General features: G+C 44.4%; 1 long non-coding RNA gene and 3 pseudogenes across 1 annotated transcript; 2 read left to right on the plus strand and 2 right to left on the minus strand.

The window, feature by feature from the left end:
- Positions 1-183: 183 nt before the first annotated feature.
- On the plus strand, positions 184-6,222 carry LOC107519596. Its single transcript, XR_001599128.2, has 3 exons — positions 184-1,224; positions 3,931-4,057; positions 5,749-6,222. It is a non-coding gene; the product is annotated as an uncharacterized LOC107519596 (long non-coding RNA).
- A 2,638-nt stretch (positions 6,223-8,860) lies between these two features.
- On the plus strand, positions 8,861-8,981 carry LOC118602487 (annotated as a pseudogene).
- A 3,630-nt stretch (positions 8,982-12,611) lies between these two features.
- LOC107519535 lies at positions 12,612-13,956 on the minus strand (annotated as a pseudogene).
- A 4,119-nt stretch (positions 13,957-18,075) lies between these two features.
- Positions 18,076-18,194, minus strand: LOC118602448 (annotated as a pseudogene).
- Between the last annotated feature and the right edge of the window lie 6,692 nt (positions 18,195-24,886).

Genomic DNA, 24,886 nt, shown 5'->3' on the forward strand with positions numbered 1-24,886 from the left:
CGGGGCTTTTATAGGCCGGTCCTGCGCGCTTCGCGGCCCGAACCAATCGGCGCCCGCGCGCTCAGCCCGCCCCCACGGACAGCGGGGCGCGAGTGGCCCGGAGCGACTGGGGGCGGGGCCCGGGGCCGCGTGGGGCACCTCGGCGTCCGGGCCGCGGGCTCCCTCCCCTGCGGCTGTAAAACGTCCAGAACCCTGCAACTGGAGGGAGAAAATAAAAAAATCTTTCCTCTTCCTAACGTTGTGATCTGGGGCTTGCAGGTCGAGAAGCTAGGAAAATGAGGCATGCGGGGCACACGCTTGGAGACCTCAAATCATTTTGGAAACGTCGTTAGTTATAACTGACCTTGGTTTTGTGGTGTCTCATTTGTTGTTTAGAAATTAGAGCGAAGCTCTTCCTGGGGACAATGTGGGCTTTCAACGTCAAGAATGTGCCTGTCAGAGATGTTTGCCGTGACGTTGTGGCTGGTGACGCAAAAATGACCCACCGATGGAAGCAGATGGCTTCACAGCTCAGGTGATTAGCCTGAACCATCCAGAGCAGTGCCAGATACGCACTTGTGCCGGCTTGTCACACAGCTCACTTTATACGCACATTTGCTGAGCTGAAGGAGATTGTCGTTCTGGGAAAAAGCTGGAAGAGGGCCTGAAGTTTCTGAAATCTGGTGATGCCGCCCTTGTCGGTATGGTTCCTGCCAAGCCCATATGAGTTGAGAGCTTCTCTGACTGTCCCCCTGTGGACCATTTTGCTGTTCGTTACATGAGCCAGACAGTTGCTATGGGTGTCATAAAAGCAGTGGTCAAGAAGGCACCTGGAGCTGGCAAGGTCAACAAGTCTGCCCAGAAAACTCAGCAAGTTAAATGAATATTATCTCCAATACCCGCCCCCCCCCAGTCTTAATCACTGTTGGAAGAAAGGTTTCAGAACTGTTTGTCTGAACTGGCCCTTTAAGTTTAAGAGTAAAAGACTGGTTAATGATTACAATGCATGGTAAAACCTTCAGAAGAAAAGGAAATTGTTTTGTGGACCATTTGGGGTTTTTGTGTGGAGGTGTGTGTGCACGCATGTGTGTGCATGGCAGTTTTTAAGTTATTAGTTTTTAAAATCAGTACTTTTTAATGGAAACAACTTGACCAAAAATCTGTGACAAAATTTTAAGACCCATTAAAACAAAGAGAAACCTTTGCCTTTGGGCCAATTTTGTAACTTCCTATACTACTGCTTAGGTAAGAGACTTCAAAGAGTCGGTCATGACCCATTTCTGATATTACATCTGCTGAAACTTTGGAATTTGATCATTCTGGGTTCACTTTTTTTCCTGGGTGGGAACTTAAGTTTTTTTCACCTTGTCTTAAGGGGAGGAATTATCTGTTTACATCGGAAAAAGCTATCTGTTGATGCGTAGGTCAGAACGGATGAACAAAGAGTAACTTTGCATGAAATTAGTTTACAAAGGCCAAATTCTGTAATAGTAAAGTTGTGTGTTGCATATAGAATTTTGCGCAGTTACATCAATATTAAGTAAATGTGTTGGTATGTCAAATTTTAGTTTTCCATTTACCGGAATGTGAATTCTCACATTTACAAATGTTGAGGTAGGTGTTCACTTCGGCATATGAATACCGAGGTAGTTTATAAAGAACTTAAAATGAGGCTTAAATAGTATTGAGCACAGTCTTGCTGCAGATAATTGTATACAAATTCTAAGGGGGAAAAAAATGATACTAGAATTTGAAAAAAAAAATTGGGACTTACGGAGTTGGGTGATTTTGTAGTTTTTATTTTTTGTCTTGTTTTAGAGGTATCTGAGGGTGTGTAAAGGCAATACATCTTAACCCCTGGCCTCACCTTTCACTCTCTGCAATTTTCTTAGCCCTCTAGCACATAGAGTTACTTATTTGGTTACCAGAATTCTGTATTCTTTTCAAATTTTTCCTGTCTGATAAGGAAGGCCTTATCACACCACTGTTAAAATACCAAAATGTCAGCGATTGAGGCCTACTCATCTCTTGTTTCGTCTGACTCTACTCCACAGCTGTCGAGGAGAAGGGTAGGCTTTTCCGTTTGCAAACCATAAGACCCTTGAAAAAATCTTTATCGTTTATTTCTAGCCAAAGCCTCCTGATTTCAATATTCCAAAAGGATACTATGAAATAAGCAAACAGCACAAACTACTTTTGTGGGTTTTTTAAAAATTATAAACTTATATTTACTTGTGTGCTCAGAAATCTCTAGAAAGATGTGCAGGAAACTGTGGGTACTTTGGGCAGTGTGAATCGAATTTTTAAAGAAAGAACCAATGTTCCTTCTTTCGAATTTTTTTTTACATTTGTGGTTTAGAATGAGAATCTTCCCCACACACCCATACACACCCACACACTCACACACTTCCGCTGGAAGACTAGTTTGCTAAACCTTTGTTTGGGGGAGCATGAAAGGGAGACGCTGCTTCTTCGGTTCCCACAGGCTGTACTTGAATAACAAAGGTGGCTGAAATGTTTTTGGACCTGAGGCTAATTTAACCTGGAAGATGTATTGAACTCACCTACAGGGCTTTATAAGCCACAGGTTGCCGAGTTTCTGACTCAGTGGGTCTGGGGCAGGGACCCAGAATTTGCGTTCCTAACATGTTTCCAAGTAGTGCTGTTGCTGCTGGTCTGGGACCTCACTTTGAGAACCTCTCTGACTTGCAGGTGTTTGTCATTCCCAGTGAAATTACGCAAGCCGGGGACACGAGCTGGCACTACTTGTCTCAAAAGAGGAAAAGGAGAAAGTGTTCCGAAAAGAAGGGTGGAGACAAGGAGACTCAGACAGGGACAGACCTAAGGGACAAGAGCTCTACCTGCTGGGCGCTGGTTCCACGGGCTTTGTGGGATTGAAATCCTCCCCATGCCCCTGGGGACTCTTCAACACAATCTGCATTTCCTTCTCATGCTCAGTAGGGAGGATTGCCTTGTGAGGATGGAAAAACCCTGAAGCCTAATTCAAGGCCAGAGCGACACAAGGACAGAAGCTGATTCAGCCACATCTGGGCTACCCTTTTTTTTCGTTCTTTCCTCCCTCTCTCCCTCCCTCTCTCTTTCTTTCTTTCCTTTTCTTTCCTTCCTTCCTTCCTTCCTTCCTTCCTTCCTTCCTTCCTTCCTTCCTTCCTTCCTTCCTACCTTCCTCTCCGTCTCTTTTCTTCCCCCCTCATCTCTCTATTTTTCTGTCTGCCTGTCTGTCTGTATTTCTGTCTTTATTTCTATCCTTGAACTCTAAGGCATCCTCTGTCAGAGATACACAATCTGCATTTTTTATCGTCCTCCAGAAAGTGTACTTATTTACAATTTTGCATGTTGTACTCAACTAGCATTTTCCAGATAACTGAGAGATGCTAGTCTGTTGCATAAACCTGCAAATGCCGGCCTTTGCCCAAGGCCGAAGTTTCTTTGGGTTTCAGGAAGTTAAGAGTCAGATTTCAGTTCACATGAAAACTTGCCAACTGTGCTGCTCACTTACAAAGAGCTGGCTTGGGCCAAGGAGTTGCTTCTTAAGATATTCAGCCTGAAGCCTAAAGAGCTCTTTGTTTGAGTCGAAGGCAAGGCCGCCTCATGCAGGATTAGAGGACGCGCCAGAAAGGTGCTCCCACCCAGAACCTTACCCTCCTTCTAGAGCAAGGTTAATAAATTACGAATGGAAAGGGGGCCACATACTAAACCCGACGAGCTGGTGGGAGGCGCGTGCCAGGCCTTACAAACTTGGAGACTAAAAGTAACCACGCAGGATGGTCTAAACGTAAAAATTCCTAACTAAAGCGGGTCATAAAGGGTAGTCACATCCTAGGACTGGAGCTTTCTAGACAAAGGTCAATCTTTTCCAAAAGCGAGCCGTTCTATTGTCTTTGTGCATCTAGGACAACACACCTTTGAAATGTCAGTAACTTTCTTTTCCAGACCCCTCAAAGATGCAGCCCCTAGCACCGGAGAAAGAGACCACGGAACCCTCATCGCTGTCTGTTGTCCACATGCCATCACTATGTGCCGTGAATATTAACTGTTCTGTCACCGCCAGCGTGAAAAGGTATGTGTCTTGCTTGTTGTCCAGTCCTAGAGCTCTCCCAGCCTCGCTTTCTCCCACCCCCTTATTTTACCACCAGTGGGTTTCATGTAGCTCGTCTTATGTCTCCTCCTTTGACTTTAATGTAAAAAATAAGCTGCAAATCTGCCATTCCTGAGAGAATTTTCTCAATCCGTTGAGATGTTGCTTCGGTGCACGCCCTCAGAATTTGGCTCAAACAAACTCTTATAAGACTTTTTCTACAGGCTGGACATTCTTTCATCAACACTATTTATTTATTTTTCACTCTCCTCCTACCATTTTGCCCACCTCCTACCCACCGCCGCTGGCAAATACTAGTTTGTTCTCTATATTTAGAAATTTTTTTTTACATTGCACATATAAGTGATATCGTACATATCTGTCTTTGTCTGACTTATTTCCTTTAGCATAATGCCCTCAAGGTCCATCTATGTTGTCATAACTGACAGGATTTCCTACTTTTTTTTATGGTTGAATAATATTCTCTTATGAGTGTGTCGCATTTTCTTTATCTACGTATCTATCAATATTCAACACTGAAGTTGCTTCCATGTCTTGGTTATGGTAAATAACGCTGCTGTGAACATGGGGATGCATATATTTTTTTCAAGTTAGTGTTTTTGTTTTCTTTAGATAAATACGCAGAAATGGAATTGCTGGATCATATGGTACTTTTAATTTTGTGAAAAAAAATTAAAATTAAATTTAAATTGAACTTAAATAAAATATGTGATCTGGAACAGTATTTGTGTCCTCCTAAAGCAAGATGTCTTAGCCTCAGCACTATTGACATTTTGGGCCACATAACTCACTGGTCGGGGGCTATCCTGTGCATTGTGTAATATTTAGTAGCATCCATGGCTTCTACCCGTTAAATGCCCATAGCACCCCCTCCTCCCCCCCACACACACACACTTCCAACTTCCAACCTGTGATAACCGAAATGTCTACAGATTTTGCCAAATGTTCTCTGGGGATCAAAATCCCCCCCCCCCAGTTGGGAACCACTGTTCTAGAACATACACTGAGTACCCATAATGCTGGAATTTCCTGCCCAAGCAACCCTGAACCTATTCTAGGGCCCGGGCAGGCAAACGTGGGTACACACCTAAGTCTGACCATATGCCCCTCTAGCGCGACACGGGGCCAGCAGTATGGAAAGGAGGAGAGACCAGGCACAGGGCACCCGCTCTCATTCTACTGCCAGCTTCCTACAAAGAACCCAGAGAAGTCCAAGAATTGCGAATCCGAACGTGCCTTCCGGGCTTTTGTGAAGCAATGCGTTTGTTAAGGCACCGGGATAGGTTATATTTTATTTAGCTGTGTTATCTTGATTTACATTTAAATACTGAGCATATGGTATCAGGGCCTTCGTTTGTGCTCTCGCTCCAGTCCTGTAAAGGTTAGGGCATTTTGACCTTGAGGTTCCGTGATCAAATTGGAGATTCTGCTCCATAATCTAGTAACTAAGTTCCTGCGTTTCAAACTGGGGTGTGACCAGCAGACTCAGAGAGGTAATTAGGAAGAGTTCACTGTTGTACCAGGCCAATCCCACTGAGTCAAGGAGTCAAGAGGATCCTAAAGTAATTGAGTTGTCTTGAGCCCTGGGACGTGGCTGGAATCTGACAGGTAGAATGTGGCCAGATAATCTAATCCCGAGGCTGATTTTGCAGGGAATGAGGAGGAGAAACGGGTGCCTCAGATCAGGCCCGTGCAGACGGCTGGCCAGCTTCCAGCGTGTCATTCTGGCATTCCTGAGAATGAAAATTGATGTTTGGGGACCTCCATTAAGGTTAAGGGGTGAGTGAGAAGGAAGACCAGAAATTCAATCTTGTGTTCCCATTCCTTTCTGCTTCCTCTCTGAGGTCTTTCCCTAAATCATTTTATTTTCCTTTCTATAACCCAAGGCAAATTTCCCCTTTACACCTTCGTCATTCCCCAGAAAACACGTAGTTTCCTATTAATCACCTTCATATCACACATCACAAAGGGATTATCACCAAGGCCTTTGCTTAGGAAAAACATATTTTGTATGAATTATAGGAAAACATCAGAACTAGGAGAAATCCAAAAGAAACAAAGTATAATGAAAGTTTTTTAATAATATTTTTATTTTTCAGTTATAGTTGTATATAAAATTATATTTATTTCAGGTGTACAACATTGTAATTAGGCATCTGTATAAATCACAAAGTCCACCGCTATTACAATATTATTGGCTATTTTCCTTATGCTGTGCATTATATCTCCATGACTATTTTGTAACTATCGATCGGTATACCTTATTCCTTTCCCCATTTTTCACCAACCTTCCCAACCCCCCTTCCATCTGGTAGTCCTCAAAATGTTCTCTGTATCTATGAGTTTGTTTCTGTTCTTTTTGTTTGTTATTTTGTTCTTTAGATTCCACATATTCATGCAATCATATGGCATTTGTCTTACTCTATCTGACTTCTTCCACTCAGCACACTACCCTCTAGGCCAATCAAGAAATATCTTTTTCCATCTCATTGCTTTCAGTCTCTGTGTGTATTTTAATCTAAAGTGAATCTCTTGTGGGCAATACATGTAAGGGTCTTGTTTCCTTATCCATTCAACCACCCTATCTTTTGAATGAAGTATATAATTCTTTTTCATTTGAAGTACTTGTTGATAGATGTGTAATTATTGGCATTCTTTATTTAGACTTTTAATACATACTTTTTCTTCTTCAATCTCTCCAACATTTCCTGTAATCCTGGCTTGGTGGCAATGAACTTCTTGAGCTTTTTCTTGTCTGGGAGTTCATTATCTGTCCTTTGATTCTAAATGATAATTTCGCTGAGTAGAATAATCTTGTTATAGTTTCTTGTTTTTCATCACTTTGAATATTTCCTGCCAATCTCTTCTGGCCTGTAAATATTCTGTTGAGAAACTGTCCCACAGTCTTACGGGAGCTCCCTCGTAGCTAACTAATTGCTTTTCTCTTGCTGCTCTCAAGATCCTTGCTTTGTCTTTAACCTTTGGCGTTTTAATTATGATGTGTCTCGGTGTCAGCCCCTTTGGGTTCATCTTGTTTGGGACTCTCTGAACTTCCTAGGGTTGTATGTCTATTTCCCTTGCCAGATTTGGGGAGTTTTTTCCGTCATTATTTCTTGAAATGGGTTTTCAATCCCTTGCTCTCTCTCTCTTCCTTCTTGTACCCCTATGATGCGAATGTTGTTATGCTTGATGCTGGCCCAGAGGCTTCTTAAACTATTTTAATTTTTTATCTTGTTGCTGTTCTTATTGGGTGACCTCTGCTACCACATTTTCTATGTCACTGATTGATCCTCTGTTTCATCCAATCTATTAATTCCTTCTAATATACTCTTCATCTCAGATATTAGATTTTTTATTTCTGACTGGCCCTCTATCTCCGTTTTTATGTTTTCTATCTCTTTGTTAAAGTTCTCACTGAGTTCACCTACTCTTCCCCTAAGTTTCTTGAGCATCCTTATACCACCGTTTTGAACTCCGTGTCTTTTTCTGGAGCTTTGTTCTTTTCTTTCATGTGGGCCATGCTTCTTTGTCTCCCCATTTTGGCTGCCTCCCTGTGTCTGTTTCTACGTATTAGGTAGGGCTCCTAAGTCTCTCGGTCTTAGTAGAGTGGCTTTATGTAGTAAGCGCGCTGTGGGGCACAGTCCTGGGAGGGGTCTAGCTGCAGGCCAAGTTCAGTTGCAGGCTGTGCACTTCTGGGGCCACCTGGTAAGAGTCACCAAGCAATCCACATGTGCCTGCCACCTGTGCTGGGCTTATAGGTGCCTCGAGGGGTCAAGTCAGAAACCGAGACTGGCTGCCACTAGTTTGGGGCTTGGGGCTGCTCAGCAAGAGGTACAGGGCACGCCGAGGCCAGATGCTGCTTCTTTGGGTTCCGTAAGCCTTTGAGAGATTTTATAAATGTTTGCAGCAGAAGCCAAGACAGCCTGTTTATCTGGAATAAATCACTGGAAGCAGCTTGGGTGAACCCCCAGGTTGTGAGAGGCAGGGTCTTAGGGACTCCCATGGGCGGGGTGACCTTTGTTATCCAGGTCGATGTCGACTCCCATATCTCAGTGCCTGCATTTGCAGACTAGAGGGCAGGGGAGAGAAAGCCACTCCTCCAGCCAACACCCTGAAGCCAGGCACTCAGCACCTCTTATGTCCCTGGTGCCCCTGGAGCAGCTGCCCCAGCACTGGAGCTCAGAGTAAGCAAGTCTGTCACTGAGAAGTCTAGGTGCTTCCCTTTAAGAGGACGGTCTTGGCTTCTCTCGGCCCTCCATCTCACTCAGCCGCCACCTGCACTGGTTTTCACAGCCAGAGGTTGTAGGGATTTCTCTTCTGGGCACTGGAACCCTGGGCTGGGGAGCCCAGCGTGCAGCCGGGAGCCCTAGCTCCTTGGGCGGGGGAGGTGGCTCTGCAGCTGAGAAGCCCCCGATTCTTCATAGACACTGGCAGTTGTGGGACAGGTCCATTTCGCATCTTCGCTGCTCCTACCATTCTGAGGTGACCTGTTATTTTGGTCCCTAGTGGTAGGGCTTCTGTTCAGCTAGACCTCAGGTGACTCCATGTGCTAGTTGCTCTGTAGTTTTGTTAGAATTTTGGTGTAGTGGTTAGATGAGGCGTGCACAACCTCTACTTTCAATGCCATCTTGCGAGAAGCCTGAAGGAGTTTTTTTTTAAGGCTAAGAAACCCACTAGGACGTGGTGCCATAGTGTAGTGGTTAGCACATCTGCTTTATACGCAGAAGGTCCCAGGTTTGCGCCCCAGTGGAACCACAGTCCATGGTCTACTGCCATGTCACCCTGAACAAGCCTGATCCCATCTGATCTCGGAAGCTAAGCAGGGTCGGGCCTGGTTAGTACTTGGATGGAAGACCGTGTAGGAAGACCAGGTGTGCTGTAAGCATAAATAATCGTAATAAGAAGAAACAAACAAATACACTAATAACTAGGAAGCAAATTAGAAATAGTTGAAAGTGGTATAAATTAGTCCGACCTGAAGATATTTAATGTTAGTAAATTACACACAAAAAAGAAAAAATTGCAAAAGCCGTTACCAATAAAGAAACGCTGTAAGAAGGTTATATTACAGAATCATGAAGTATCTAAGGCCTTTCTGAAAGTTGGAAAGGGAAAAGTGCAAAAATTAGAATGCTAGTGAGCAGTAGTGAATAGTTCGGGATTAGAATTTTGCAAACTATAATTGAGAGTTAGCTGCGTACTTGATGATCTCGGCCATAGCATGTGCCGTATGCGGTCTGTTTGGCATTTCCAGCCTGGGCTCTGGCCACTGTCACCTTGGTTCATTCTTTCTAGCGCTTAGCTGTAAATCAAAGGCACCTGAGTTGGGTGCAGTGGCTGTCAACCCGGGCTGCACGGTAGAACCGCCGGGGACCTTTTTTTGAAAAAACTATACTTGGGCCCAATCATATTCAAATTGTATATTTAAACTCTCAAATTGTATATTTAAACTCTCAATGCACATTACTTTGCTATAAGACATAAGAGTGGTTTTCATTGGAAATGGACTGCTTATTCTTGCACTTTTCATCATATGTGAAAAATCTTTATTCAACTAAACAAACCATAAGCAGGTTTCTGTTATATGTGACCAAAAGCAATTTCTAACTGGTAGAGAAGAGAAGCCACCAAAGGAGTTTGAGGAGGGAGTGGCATAATTATGCTCATATATAAGAATGATCCCGAGGATATCTGAATGGGTGGATTAAATGAGGGTGGGGTGAGAGTAAAGGCAGAGAGGCCATTTGGGAGATGTGATAAGGTCCTGGCCAAAAGCCATTACTGGGAAAAAATGGGGAGAGATAATGGAAATGGAACCTGAAGCTTCAGCAACTAACTCGAGTGTGGGGGTGGTGGGGGAGGCGAAGGTAGCTCCCACATTTTGGGCTTGCGTGAATGGGTGGATGGAGAGCCTATTTACCAAGGAAAGTAGATTGAGGGATAAAGAGCTTAATTCAGGACAGGGTGCATCTGAGGTGCCTGAGGAACCTCAAAGTGTCAAGCCAGAAGTGTCCCCTTGGACATGGGTCTGAATCTCAGGGTCACTGTATCAAATTTAACACACGTGCTATTCAGATTTATAAAGAAAATGCAGTCATTCATTCCTTTTAGGATCAGCTCCGGTCCGTGGCCTGTTAGGAACTGTGCCGCACAGCAAGAGGTGAGCACAGGCGAAGCTTCATCTGTATCTGCAGCCGCTCCCCACCGCCTCGGCTCCACCTCAGATCCTCAGGCGTTAGATTCCCATACACACACCGGTCCTTAGTGCCCAAAAGTTTGAGAATCACAGCTTAGGGTGTATAACTGTCTTCATGATTCTCTACCACACTGGATGGTTAGGAATTGGGTAAGACTTAGATGTGCTAATGAGACTTACATGTGCCAATGATGTTATCTCAAGTTCACCTGACTTAAACATTCTCTTTAGAGGAGTGATTTACAAACTTTAGCATACATTAGAATCAACTGGAAGGCTTGTTAAAACACATAACTGGTTCCGCCCCTAGAATTTTTTTCTTAAAAAAAAAAAAAAGCTTTATTAATATATAACTTGTTAAAAAAATTAACCCCTTGTAAGTGTACAGTTCCGTGATTCTTTTTAGTAAGTTTATGTAGCTGGCAACAATTACTAAAAAGGAATTTTAGAACATTTCCATCAGCCCAACGAGTTTTCTCATCCTGGCTTTTGTTTAATCCTTTCTCCCATCTCAAGCACTAGGCAACCACTAATCTGCTTTTTTCTCGATACATTTGCATTTTCTGGATATTTTTTATAAATGGAATTATACAACATGTAGCCTTTTGCTATGGCTTCCTTCATTTAGCATAATGTTTTACAGCATAATCTATGTTAAAGTGGGTGTCAGTAGTTTGTCCCCTTTTATGTCTAAATAATATTCCATTACATGCAGAGCCACAAATTGTTTTTCTACTTGCAAGTTGGTGGACATTTGGATTTGTCGTGGGTTGAATTGCGTCCCCTCTAAAATTCATATGTTGAAGTCCTAACCCCCAGTGCTGCAGAACGTGACCTTGTCTGAAAATAGGGTTTTGTAGATGTAATTAGTTAAGATGAGATCATACTGGAGTAGGATGGACCCTTGATTCAATATGACTGGGATCCTCGTAAAAAGAACTTTGACACAGATATGCATACAGAAGGGACACCACGCGAAAATCGAGGTGGAGATCGGGGTGATGCTTCTCCCCACCACGCGACACCAACGATTGCCAGCAACCACCGGCAGCTAAGAGAGAGGCATGGAACAGAGCTGACCCCACCGACGCCTTGATCTCAGACTCCTGGCCGCCAGAACTGGGGAACAATCAATTTCTGTTATTTAAGCTCCTCAGTTTGTGATACTTTGTCACAGCACCTCTAGCAAACACGCGCAGGATTATTTCCAGTTTGAGAACATTACCAACGATGGCACTAAGAACATTGGTATACATATCCGTGTCGACAGTTTCACCGCTCTTTACTTTTCAAACTTAAAACTTTTTAAAGAAATTGCCGAATGGAAAAAAAAAAAAAAAAACGAAATTGCCAGATGGTTTTTCAAAATGGCTGCATCGTTTTCCACTCCCGTCAGCACCATGTGAATGCTCCACTTACTCCATACCCCCGTCAGCGCTGGGGAGTCACAGTGGCATGCCGCAGGGAGCTGCAGGGACACGTGGGTGACCACTGCGGCAAGCTGCTCCCGCACAGACGGGAAGCAGGATCTTCTGGGCCCCACTCAGCCAGGCCCTCCGGGCAAGACTGACCTGTCTGGATCTGAAGAAGCTGAGCTTCGGAGGCTTGAATGAAGCCAGAACTGCATTTTCCATTCACACAGATTAGCTAGTATGCTTAAAGACAGAGGCCTGAAACCCTTGGAAGCCAGGTGGGCACAGGATGAGAACTTACCGGAAGGGGTCAGGCTGAACACGCATCTGGGCATGGTCCACTGGGCCACTTCCGCCATGGATGCTGCTGAGGGCTGGTATGAACAGGGTTCAGCTGGTGGTTGAAGGTCATGGTCAGGTAGGTGGACCTGTTGCAGGGCCACGTGTGTGATCAAAAGGGTCTTGCTCCGGTTAACTGTGTTATGCATATTCACCTGATGCTTGCAAACCTTCCCGTTCCGGAAACGTGATTCAACATGTGTGCTATGGGAAAAATCGAGTGTGTCGTGGTGACAAAAGGGTGACCCAAGGTTCCAAGGGGAGCGATTCTCCTATCAGCATCTGTGGGCAGCAACTTCTTCAGCAGATCGATGAGCTCTGCCCGTGTGTTTTTTCCACCAACATGTCGCTCCCTTCTCAATCCCTTGTTATTTACGTCTGGGCCACATCATCTGAAGAGCTGAAAACGTGCTTTGCTTCTTTCGACTTACTCCCCATCCCTGCATCGTGGTCAACTGGTGTCTTGAGCCTCCACAGAGGATACGGAGAGTCAGTGTCACTGCACTTAATAAATACGAAGCTGGCAAACCCTGTGTTTGTGAAATATAGTAAAGGTGGCCATGCTCTGAAGCTCCCGGATAGAGCGGCCAGCCCAGGAGTAGCTGGGGAGCGACACAGCCCAGGGACCACATTATCAGTTGCCTCACAAAATGGTAAACCAGGGATGACCTTGGTGGCCCTGTTTCTATCTGGATGGCAAGTAGGCGGAACACATAGCCCTGGACACAGGACTGGCTGGACCGCAGTCGATGACCTTTCCTCTGTATGGTTGTCTAGGTGGATTGGCCGGCATGACGTTTTCTGGTTGGAGGTCAGCATGGGGAAGACCCAGGCGTTTTTAGCCCCTGCTGGAAGACTGGGCGGATGTACTCGAGAGGCAAGGGGCTAAACTTGTTCCACCTCGGAACGTCACAGAGGTTCTGCTGCAGCATCTCGAAGACCCAGCCCGTGTGACTTTTGTGCTGGAAGCACTCGCAGGCCAGGGCAGACTTGTATTCAGCAGCGTTCTCCATGCTCAAGCGGGCCACGATGCTCACTTCCGTCTGACCTTGTCAGGCGTGTGACGGGTGGTTCTTCAGGATCTCGAAGGCCACAATTTTCTTGGTGCCCTGTTTCTAGCACTTGCCCACTTGCCCAAATGTCCTCTGGCCCAAGAACTCTGAAACTTTGTAAGCGTTGGTCATGCGGCACAGCACCTCGCGGTGGACTAGCTGGTGGTCACTGGCCACTGTTGGAATCGCTGTTTTGGGAAGCGGCCAACGCTGTGGTGGCCGTGGCTACGGTGGCCCCACTCGCATTATTCGGAATCGTGGGTGGGTGCTCACTGATGAGCTGCACAGCTGCTTGTGTTCCCAATCTCACTCTTGAGACTCGAGTCCACGGTTTTGGTGGGTATCAAGAAGGCCCACAGTGCTTGCATGCATTAGGGTATGTGGTCCCGGGAGGATTTGCCCAGTGACGAAAGTGCTACTTGCTGATGTAAACGTGCCCGTCCCAGGGCTTCCTCGGAAGGCGATGGTCCACTCGCAAGGTAGGCTTGGGACCGGGATGGGCGAGGAGGTGCAGACGGTTGTGGTGGCTGGCCCAGAGGGGGGTATGCTCCCGCTCGGGCTCCGCGCTGTGCCGTGGGAGCCGGACCCCGTCACGTCCCAGCTGCAACTAGGCTCCGCTTTCAGTTTCTTCGCCCTACGGAAGGCACTTGATTGAAGGGTGTGAAGGGAGATAACCTGCACATGTGAGGCCGTTCCTCGTACACGGGGCCCATCGAGGCCGGAGTGTCTGATGCATGGCTTCTGAGAGGGGAACGCGGCGCGCGAGCTTGGCCTCCCCCTCCCCCACCCCCACCCCCAACCCCATCTCAATTGGATTCTGCTATCTGGAGCCTGTGCAGCGGGGGCTGCCAGTGCCCTCATCAATAGCTTCACATGGTAGGTACCAGGGGAGGGGCCAGGAGCCAGGGGCCGCCGCCAGGCCCTGGCCCTGCGTGGGGACTCCGGGACCGCCACGGTGGGCGCAGAGGCCGAGGCCCCGGAGCAGGTCGGCGGTGGGCGGGAGCCGGGGCGGGCAGCGGGCAGCGGGCAGCTAGTCCCCAGCTGGGGCTCCGCTCAGAGTGGCTGTGTCTTATATGTCTTCTTGGACGACATGTTTCCCCAAGTGTTTTCCCACTTTTTGGCTTTGAAACACTGGCCGGAATCTCCAGTGCCGTGTTGAATAGCGGTGGTGAAAGCTGACACGCTTGCGTTGGTCCCAATGGTCTGGGGAAGCATTCAGCCTTTCGCCATCAGGTCTGCTGTTAGCTCTAGGTTTTTCGTAGATACCTTTTATCCAGGTGGAGGAAATTCACATCTGTTCCTAGTTTGTTGAGAGTTTTTGACACGAAAGGGTGTTAGATTTTGTCAAATGCTGTTTCTGCATCTATTAAGATGCTCATGTGGTTGTTGTCCTTTGTTCTATTTATAAGGTGTATTACATTGATAAAGTTTCGGATGTTTGACCATCCTCGCATTCCTATAATCCCACTTGCATAGAGTATATTGTTCTGTAATTTTATTTTCTCAAGATGTCTTTATTTGGTGTCAGGATAATATTGGTCTCATTAAATGAGTTGAGAAGCATTCTGTCCTCCTCTGCTCTCTGAAGGAGTCCGTGAAGGATGTGTGTTCCTTGTCTATAAAGATTTGATAGAATGCACCAGTGAAGACCTCTAGACTTGGGTTTTCTTTCTGGGAAGATCGTTAATTACTAATTCCATTTCTTATTAGCAGTCTATTTAGATTTTCTATTTCTTCTTGAGTCAGTTTGTTAATTTATGTCTTTCAAAGAAGTTGTTCATTTCATCTAAATTGTCTAATTTGTTGCTATAGAGTTTATATTATTTCCTTACATTTAAAACTATAAAATCTCCCTCTAAGCATTGCATTAGCTGCACCCATAATATGATATGTTGCATTTTCATTTTAATTTAGTTCAAAATATTCTCTAGTTTTGTTTTGTTCTGTTTTCTTGACCCCTTGGTTACTTTAAATTATAGTGCTTAGCTTCCAAATATTTGGGGATTCCCCAGATTTTCTTCTGTTGTTGATTCCTAATTCAATTTCATGGTACATTAAAAGAATATTGTACTACTACATTCCTTTGAAATGTACTGAGACTTATTTTACAGTCTAGCATTTGATCTATTCTGGAGAATGTTTCATCTGCACCTGAAATGGATATGATTTCTGCAATTGTTTGGTGAAATATTCTACGTGTATCAATTACATTGCATAACCCGCTACTGTTTTTTAAGTCCTCTATATCCTTGCTAATTTTCTGTCTAGATTTTCTATCAGTTATTAAGAGTGGGATATTGAAATCTCCAACTATTATTATTCTATTGTTTACATTTTCTTTTAATCTATCAGTTTCATTTCCTATTTTTGAGGATGGATTAGATGAATATGCTTTTATAATTGTTATGTATTACTGACATTGTGACTGTTTTATCATTATAAAACATCCCTCTACAGATTACAGCATCCTAACTTATCAAAACCTAGGTGAGATTAATACTAATTTAGTTCTAGTAAGATATAGAGTCTTTGCTCTAATATAGCTCAATTCTCTCCCTTCTTTGTATTATTCTTGTTATATGTATTATATTTTATGTGGTATAAACCTAACAATACAGTGTTATGATTATTACTTTACATAATATTATTATATCTTTTAAAGAAGTTAGAGAAGAAATGAGAAAAATGTAACTAGACAGTCTTTTACATTAGCTCACATATTTACCTTCTCCAATGCTTTTCATTTCTTCCTGTGCATTCAAATTGCCATCTGATGTCACTTCTTTGCAGTCTGGCTTCTTCTTCTGGATGTCCTAAAGCAACCGTCTTGTAACCATGTTGGAAGCTAAACTGGGTAAAACAAGCTTTGCATGGTCAAGCTGAAAGATATCATCTTCTAGCCCATTAACTAGCTCACTGGAACTACTCTTTGTGGATCTCTTCTGTGAGTTAATGCCATTTCAAGAAGGGTTTTCTTCACTTGCTTGTTAAAGCCTCCTCACTGCTACACAAAGTAAGGGGAGAAAATGATACCGAGGCGGGTAGCCACAGAGAGTTCAGGGCAGTAAATTAAGATGCCCAGTCTATTACTGTCCAGATCAGGCCAGTGCCAGCAGCAAGACAACTTCCAGTGCAAGGAACTGACTTGGTTATGAACGTCAACAAGAAACCGCTTGTTTTGTTTTGTTTAATCATAGATTCCTACTACTTCTTGGCCAGAAAGGGCAGGAGTTTCATACTTGGAAAGCACGTGCCCAATGGTGTCTGTCACGTGGCATCGTTTCCTGTCTACTCCTGGTTCCTCATTCATATTCAAAGCTTTTCTTTGGCACCAGGAGTCAAGTCAGTTAATCACTTTCACACTCCTTATTTCATTTTGTATTCACAAGCACCTGCTAAGAGGGCAGGAGGTATCATGATCCCCATTTCGTAAACCGGGAATTAAGACTCAGGGAGATGGTCACAGCCTAGCAGACGCGAACCCAGATTTTCTGAATTTTAGGTCAACACTCTTTTAACCACGTGATGGAATTTGTTTTAAAGTCTAAAATGATATTTTTCATTGCTCTTTCTTGGTTATTCTAATTTTGCATATTATGTATGATTAAAGTAAGTAAATGTCATAAGACTTCCTTGTGTCTATTTATTAAAGTATAGTTGGCAATATTATATTAGTTTCAGGTGTACGACATAGTGACTCTACATTTTTGTAGCTTATGATGTGATCACCATGATAAGTCCCATGTGTTTTGATTAAAACAAAAAACACACTAAGTACCTAAGGTCTCCAGGGTATGTTTGGTTTTCTATTACTAAAAATAACAATAATTTTCCTTCATTTGCCACTTGATCAGGACTCTTTTTTCCCCCTACAATTTTCTTACAACATGTGCTTTGAGTTAAACTTTTAATGCCTTATAGAATGGAGATCAGAATCACATTAATCCTAGAAGTGATTTTTTTATTTCTCTTGGCAGTGAACAGGTATCTAAATTTATAGTAATCCTATTATATATCCATTAACTGTACATGTGGTGGCATGATGTGTTTTTATGATTGTGAAACTCTTCATTTGCATGAGAATAAAAACTCTGAACTGGTTTGAAGTGAGAAATCTAGTTGGATTTTACCAGAAAAAAAAAAAAAAACAGTTCAGCTTGCTGAAAAAATGACTCTCAATAAGTTGGTTTGGAATGTCCTAATTGTTTATTTTTGTTTTTGAGATGTGAAATGTTCCAGAAATGCTAATAAGCTTAATTTCTTAAAGAGCAAATTACTTTTTAAATGTTTCAGGGAGGTTTGATTATGACAAAATGTGTCTGAGGTGAAAAGATGTTTATGCTCTAGGTTATTAGTTGGGTACACATTGTATAGGGAAAACAGCCTTACTAACCAGGAGATCTGGGGTCGAGGGCTGATTCTCTTGTGTTTTTGGATCTCAGTTTCTTCCTCTGCAAAATGAGGAGTTAATAAGATATATAGGTTTCCTATTGCCGCTATAACAAATTAGACAAACATAGCGGTTTAAAACAATACATATTAATTTTCTTATATTCCTGGAGGTCAAAAGTCTGATAGGACTCTCACTGGGCTTAAATCAAGGTGTCAGCAGACTTATGTTTCTTTTTTGGAGTCTCTTGAGGGTGAATCTATTTCTTTGCCTTTCCCAGTATCTAGAGGCTGCCTGCATTGTTTGGCTTGTGGTCACTTCCTCCATCTTCAAAGCCAAAGCCAGAAATGGCCAGTTCTTACCTTGCATCACTCCGAAGCTGACTTTTCTGCCTCCTTTTTCTGCTTTTAAAGATCCTTGTGATTACACTGATCCTACACATCCAGAACCACCTCTTCATTTTTTAAAAAATTTTTTCTCTTTTTATTTATTTATTTATTTAGGCATGGCAACCATTGGTTGACTTCACAGATTGCAAGGGCCTTGTCAGCTTACAATCCCTTATGTTTTTATTTATTTTTTATTTTTTACACCTACAGCACCTTGTCTTCCTAGGTGGTCTCCCATCCAAGTACTAACCAGGCCCAACCCTGCTTAGCTTCCCAGATCAGACGGGATCGGGCTTGTTCAGGGTGGGGTGGCTGTAGACTCATCTCTTCATTTTAATGTCAACTGATTAACAACCTAAATTTTCATCAGCAACCTCAGCTCCCCTTTGCCTAACATATTCATGGGTTCCGTTCACGTGGACAGCTTTGAGGGTCATTATTCTGCCTACTATACGAGGCAAGTTCTTAGATCTTTCCAATTCAAAATTTTATTAAAAGAATCAATATAATTTTCCTCTATTATTTTGGCTTTAAAGTACAATAAATGAAACCCAAACAACTAAGTAATAGGGAAAGCAATAGAATATTTTATTTATTGTTTAAATTTTATTTTTATTTAAGAAACTATATTTACATAGTTAAAAAAAAACCAAAACATAATAAAGAATAGACTGAGGGTCTCATACCCATCCCTAGTCATGTGTATGTACCATTATTTATTAAACCAATCTCTATTGTATTAATGTCCTAGGGCTGTCATAACAAATTATAACAAACTGGGTGGGTTTAAACAACAGAAATTAATTCTCTCACAGCTCTGGAAGACATGTCCAACATCAAGGTGTCGACACAGTCGTGATCCTGTCAAAGCTCTAGGGGAGAATTCTTCCCTTCCTCTTCTAGCTTCTGTGATTCTAGGCATCCCTTGGCTTGTGGCTACATCACTCCCATCTCTACCTCCATGGCCATGTGGCCTTCCTCCCTAAGTGTGTGCATGTTCCTTCCTCTTCTTATAAGGATGGATACCAGTCATTGGATTTAGGGTCCACCCTAGTACAGTATGACTTCATCTTAACTAGTTACATCTGCAAGGATCTCATTTCCAAACACGTTCACACTCACGGGTACTGAGGGTTAGGGCTCAGACTTATCTTTTGCGGGGGATATAATTCAGCCTCTTACACCTATGAATGGACATGTAGTCGTTTTCAGTTATTTGCTATTAGAACAGATGCTGCGTGTTTTCTTATCGACTCGCGAAATGCCTCTGAAATGAGCTTTTGCCAAATCATGCTTCAAAAAAGGCCGCATCTATTTTCATTTCCGCCCTTAGTTATTGTTTCCCTGCAGCCTCATCCACTCTTCATAATCCCAGTTCTTTTAATCCACCAATCCAAGAGATGAAAAATAAAATCTCATTTCCATTGCTTTGACTATCCATGCAAATGAGCACACTTATGTGTGTTTATTGACTCCGTCGATCTGTGAATTGCTAGTTGTTTCCTATTCTCTTTTGAGCTACTGCCTTTTTTCTTTTTTTAATTTAATCCATTTCAGACACTTCAACTTCTTACTTTTTAGGTCGCCTTCTTTTTTCGTTGTTCTCTCACGTGCATGGAACTCGATCTTTTACATAAACCTAAACCAAGAGATTACGGGAAAGTGTACACATCTATAATGAAAGGGTGTTAGCTTCTCGGTGTTGAAATTCTATGATGGCAGCTGTGATGTGACTGTGGAAAGCACCTAATAAGATTATGGTGTCTGTGATAGGTGCGATTTCTGCACCCGTGTGCGCACACACACGGCGTGTAAACAGCACACACGGCGTGTAAACAGCTACACCACAAATGATATGTTTATTCATATAAAGTGGGATTTATATGAACTTGTGAGAAGGTAAAAAAAAATCCCTTTCTCTCCTTGTAAATGAGAGGACTTTGGCTGAGTTATCAAACTGGTGGTAAACATCCTACAGACTACCTATGGGTCTCTTCCATCTGGCCGTTTCTGAGTTATGCCCCTTTATTATTAACTGGTAATCTAGTAAGTAAAATGTTTGAGTTCTGTCAGCCACTCCAGCACATTAATCTGACCCAAGGAAGGAGGTCTTTGGCAGCTGGTCAGTCAGAAGCACAAGTGATAAACCAGTCTTGCAAATGGCATCTGAAGTGAGTGGAGGGACGGTCTCGAGGGGTTGAGCCCCAACCCGTGACTAATGCCTTCTCTGGGTAGCTTCGTCAGATCTGCGTTGAATTGTAGGATACACAGCTGGTGCCTAGAGAATTGTTGAATGGTACTAGAATGTTGTGATTGGTACTAGAATATTTACAAAGAAATCGACAGAGTATATAATATTTTTTGTTCATGAATTGAGGTGATAGGTGAGAACCTCAGATTTTAGGCTGGGCCGAAAACAGGAAAGATGGAAAGTATCTCACTAGGTAGCCATGGAAGCCCAAGATGCTGGTAGATTCCCTTTAGAGCAGCCAGAATGGCTCACACGAAAGGAAGTCACAGTTTTATCATGTCACATTTACACTGAAGAAAGAGCTGACCGTGAATTAATTATTGGAACAGATTCGAGCTCTGGGGTTAATCCATAAACCTGCAGAGTTGGGAGACTGTAACAGACCCCTGTCTGGGAAGGTACAAAACCAAGAATACAGGTGACAAGTCCCTGACACTCCGAGGAGAAGTGTGAGAACATCCCCTCATAACTCGCCGAGAGGTGGCTGGGACAGTTCTTGGACTGGGATCCATTCCCTCCTTTGGTCAGCCAGATCACAGTGAGCGTTTCTTTAAAGAGCCTGACTGGCTTAGGGGGAAAGGGTGATTTTTCCACTTTTATCTCTAAACTCAAGGCAAGCATGCGGGATTGCCTGCCAGAAAGAGAGAAAGACCCAGCGCCAGGCCACGCCTGAGAGCGGTTTAGAGCGGGGCTATTGGAGGGCGGGAGTGGTGGGTGTCGTGGGATAGAGAACTTTGCTTTTCCCTTTCACAGTCTGGTCTGCTTAATTTTTGTTCTTTATGAATACAGATGACTTTTTTTTTTTTTACATCTTTAAAAAGGTAGTAATATTTATATTCAATTTGTTTAAAAGCTACTTCGGCCCCTCATTTCAGAGAGAAAGGTTTAGAAGGTTGAATCGATGCTATAAGCTGCCACGATGCTCTAAGCTGTAAGATCTGGTTACTCCGATTCAGTAAATCTGGGGTATGACCCGAAATTCTGCATTCTTAACAAGATTCCCAATGATGCCCGTCCCACTGGCTCTCCAACCACACTTTGAGTCGTGAGGGTTAAGTGACTCGCCCAAGGCTTCCCAACCGGAACTAAAATAAAGATCTCTTGCCTCCCAAAACAAGAAGGGCTTCCCCTTACGTTGACTACCACCGGAAGTCAGAACCTCGCAGATGCTGGGTACCAGGCCACGTGTGTTGCCTGTCATGCTGGCTATTTCCATGCTGATGTGAGAAATGACTTATTGTAAAACAATTACAGATGATTCTGTTGAATCTCAGCCTTCAACAGAGTTATGCTTCTCCGTAGGCAGCTACGTAACCAGCTAGGAGAATGCCTTCGTTCCTTTGCCAAGAAGTTTTTCTGGAAAAGATTCCTCCAGATAGTAAAGGCATTCCTTCCTCCTTTCTGGGAGGTGGGGCCACCAGCTTCCCCTACTGAACTGTCTGTCCCCTCAGCCACCCCAAGAATCTTGACGTGTGGCTGTGCCCACACCTTTGGGATCCTTTGTACAGAGTCATTGTATTTGATCCTTCTGAGCTCCCTGAGTGAGAGGGTTCGTCGCACCCCTTTTTAAGATGATAAAACCAAGGCACCAACTCGTTAAGTATTCGAGGAAGGTCACACACCTGGGATTCAAAGCTTTGTCCCTCTGACGCCAGAGTCCCTACTTGCCATCACTCCACTATGCCAAAAATGAAGCGAGTCACCGGGGAGCGAGTCTTGGAGGAAGACCTGGAGCCTTTTCGGCAGGTGTCAGTAGAGCAGCCCAGGACCCTTCCCCAGCCTTCCTGTTGCGTGGTGAGGACTGTAGCTTTTGTTGAACAAAAAACTTTCCTCAACTAAAGATTTTCTAGAGAAAGGTTTTTTGTTTGTTTGTTTGTTTTTGAGCAAAATGCTAACCAAAAAAAAAAAAAAAGCACCAGGTGCTAAGGCACAAAGCCTCAACCACCAGCCACAGGGCGAGGTGGGAAAGACAAGCGCATCGGCAGCCCTGGAGTTGACAGGAGATCCTACACGTTATACTTCTGAGAGGAATGATGAACATCGTCTTGAAAGAATTTCCGTTGGCTACAGATAATGGGGGCAGCAGAAGACGGGGGTGGGGTGGGGGGGCAGGTCCGTGGCAGGTGCAGAGGCCGTACGGAAGGAATATTTACTGCTTTTGACTGGTCGCAGGCACCAGTCCTCCCCCTGGATGTGGCTTCAAAGCTCCAGCGTGCACTCAGGACTGTGAGCAATCGTCAGTCCGCCGGGCCCCCAGCTGTGAAGAAGCTAACCACTCTGTCTCTTTCTCTCACCCTCTGAGCAGATATTTTTAAATTGAGAACATCTCCATTTTTTTTTTCTTGTCGCTTCTTCATTTCGCTGTAACCGGATTTTATTTCTATTTCTTAATTTCTAACACTCGTTTCACAACTACAGATACTACTTTTCACCCAGTTCAGTTTATCTTAGTTTATGTACGTTTTCTAGGGCAGGTCAGGGCTTATTCTTATCAGGTCAAGGTTTTTTCCCCTATTTCCCCACGGAAGCTCTTAACCTTGCTGACACTTTCTCACGTTTCAAGCCTTTATTTCAATGTCACCTTCTTAAAAAGACCATTCCTGACCACTGGAAAGCCAGGCACCCACCCATTCTCTGTCAAACGCTATGTTACTCCTCCGTAAACAATGGTCACCATCTGGTATTTGTCTGGTTTATTTATATTGTCCATGTCCCCTCCCCCCCCCCGCCCCCCCCATGCTGTCATCCTTCCCACCAGTGCTCGGCATTGATGGATTCTCAGTAAACCTTTGTTCGTGAATAATTAAAATATCCCTAGGAGGAATCTTCTAGTTCCATTTTGGGAATGAGGTAGGCCAGGGGAGATGGGGGAAAGGGGGCGGGGAGGGAGGCGGGGAGAGGAAAGGAATGAAATCGCAAATAAAAGGGCTTCTCCTTATTTCACTCTTTTGCCCCAAAATAAGTGTCCACCACGGCTTTGAAAACCCAAGTGCTGCGCGTGGGGCTTGTCTGGCTTTTGTCCAGTTACGAAGAAATAAAACAGCTTCCCGTGGTCCCAGCTTCCTCCTGGAGGAAGGCTGGAGGAAAAGCGGACCCCTGAAGGGGACAGCTGGGATGCGCTCGGGGAACCGGCGGGAAGAGAAACGTACCGGCTCCTTCAGGGCAGCTGGGGGTTTTCTTCTCCTCCCCCAGCCCCCCTGGTCACCCATCACCCACCTCCACCTCTCCCGCTTGTTCCCTCAGGCCCAGTCCGTCTTCCTGGCCTTCCCCTCCCCCCAGTAGGATGCCTGGCCTCCTCCCTATTGAACTTCGTCCTATCTAGGGGTGGAATATTTTTCCAACCGTCTACAGCGTTCCCACGGCTAAGATTTAAAAGCAAGTAAAGAGGTAAACTTACACCTTTTGTACAGATTGCAAGCCAGTTTTCATTGTGACATTACCTCGCCTGGAAATGTAATTTGATAGAAGAATGAGGTTTGTTAATCTTTCAGATTCCTTTTTCCTTCTTTCTGATATTTTTTTTTTTTTTAAATTATTTGCTGCCCAAACTGAAAATGGGCGCCACCTAGCGGCCCTGGATGCAATCGGCCAGAGAACCGTACTGAGGCCGGGGGCGGAGGCGGAGGCGGGGGGCGAGGGCGGGGGGCGGGGACGAGGGCGGGGGGCGGGGGGTGGGGGGGCTCCTTCAACAGGCTGCAGGCTTGAGCTAGCACTTTTCTTCCACATTTGATGAGTAGAGAAAAATATTTAATGCGCATTCTCAATAACCAGCATCCATTTCTGGCGCTTTCTCTTGCAGATTAGCTGTCGTTTGATTCACTCACGCGTGCCCCTGGGCTATTTTCCTCCCTTTCGTAATGTTCCGTTTCCATTCTCCCGCCCCGCGGGTTTCGCCAGGTGGGGTAACTCTTGATTACATAGGCTTGGCTCTCCCTCCGAGATGATGAGCAGGGACCCCGACTTGTCTTGAGGTGCTACAAGAAAAAGTGATAAAGAATTTAACATGGCCAAAAGAGAGACGTGGTCTTTGCAAGGCTGTGAGGAAGTGGACGCTCGCGTAACGTAACGGGTAGGAATACAAAATAGTACATCCCGGGTTGAGAGGAGCTGAGTGATAGCTCACGAAATGTCATAGCACTTGCCCGTGATGTAGGGAGAAGGTGAGAGAACTAAAATGTTCCGTCAAGCTATGTTCAGAGACTGCAAGATGCTGATCGGCCCTCCCCCCAGACCACAGGAAACCTGCAGAACAAAGGGAGATTTCTGCTGGGATTGCTAGCACCCCATTTCCCCACGTGGGGAAGGGAAAACAGGAAAACAGAATCTTTCAGTGACAGCCCTACGCAAAATAAAATCGTTCATTCCCCGTGGCTAAAACCATGGGGGAACCTGTGGATCAGAGGCTGGGAGCGGCCTTTCCCGCTACCTGTTCTTGCCTTTTTCCCTACATCCCCTTCTGCTTCTTCACCGTATGCCCATATCAAAGGGAAATGGATACGCGAAGTCTTTAAACTGTAACTCACAAGGACTAAAGAATGATGTGTAAATTGAACCCCGCTAACACTGGGGGTCCCCCTCAGTGTCTTTATTTACTCTGTCTCTCTCACTGTCCTGTCTCTCTGTTGTCTCTGTCCCTCCGAGTCTTTCAGGCACCCTCATTCTGCCTCTGAGAGGAGGCTACACTCTGTCTGTGGAGCGCTACCCCTTCTCTAATAAACTTCTCTTTGACTCTAACTTTGGCGGGTACTTGAATTCTTTCTT

This window comes from Rousettus aegyptiacus, unplaced genomic scaffold (assembly GCF_014176215.1).
Source record: "Rousettus aegyptiacus isolate mRouAeg1 unplaced genomic scaffold, mRouAeg1.p scaffold_m13_p_4, whole genome shotgun sequence".
NCBI classification, from domain to species: domain Eukaryota; kingdom Metazoa; phylum Chordata; class Mammalia; order Chiroptera; family Pteropodidae; genus Rousettus; species Rousettus aegyptiacus.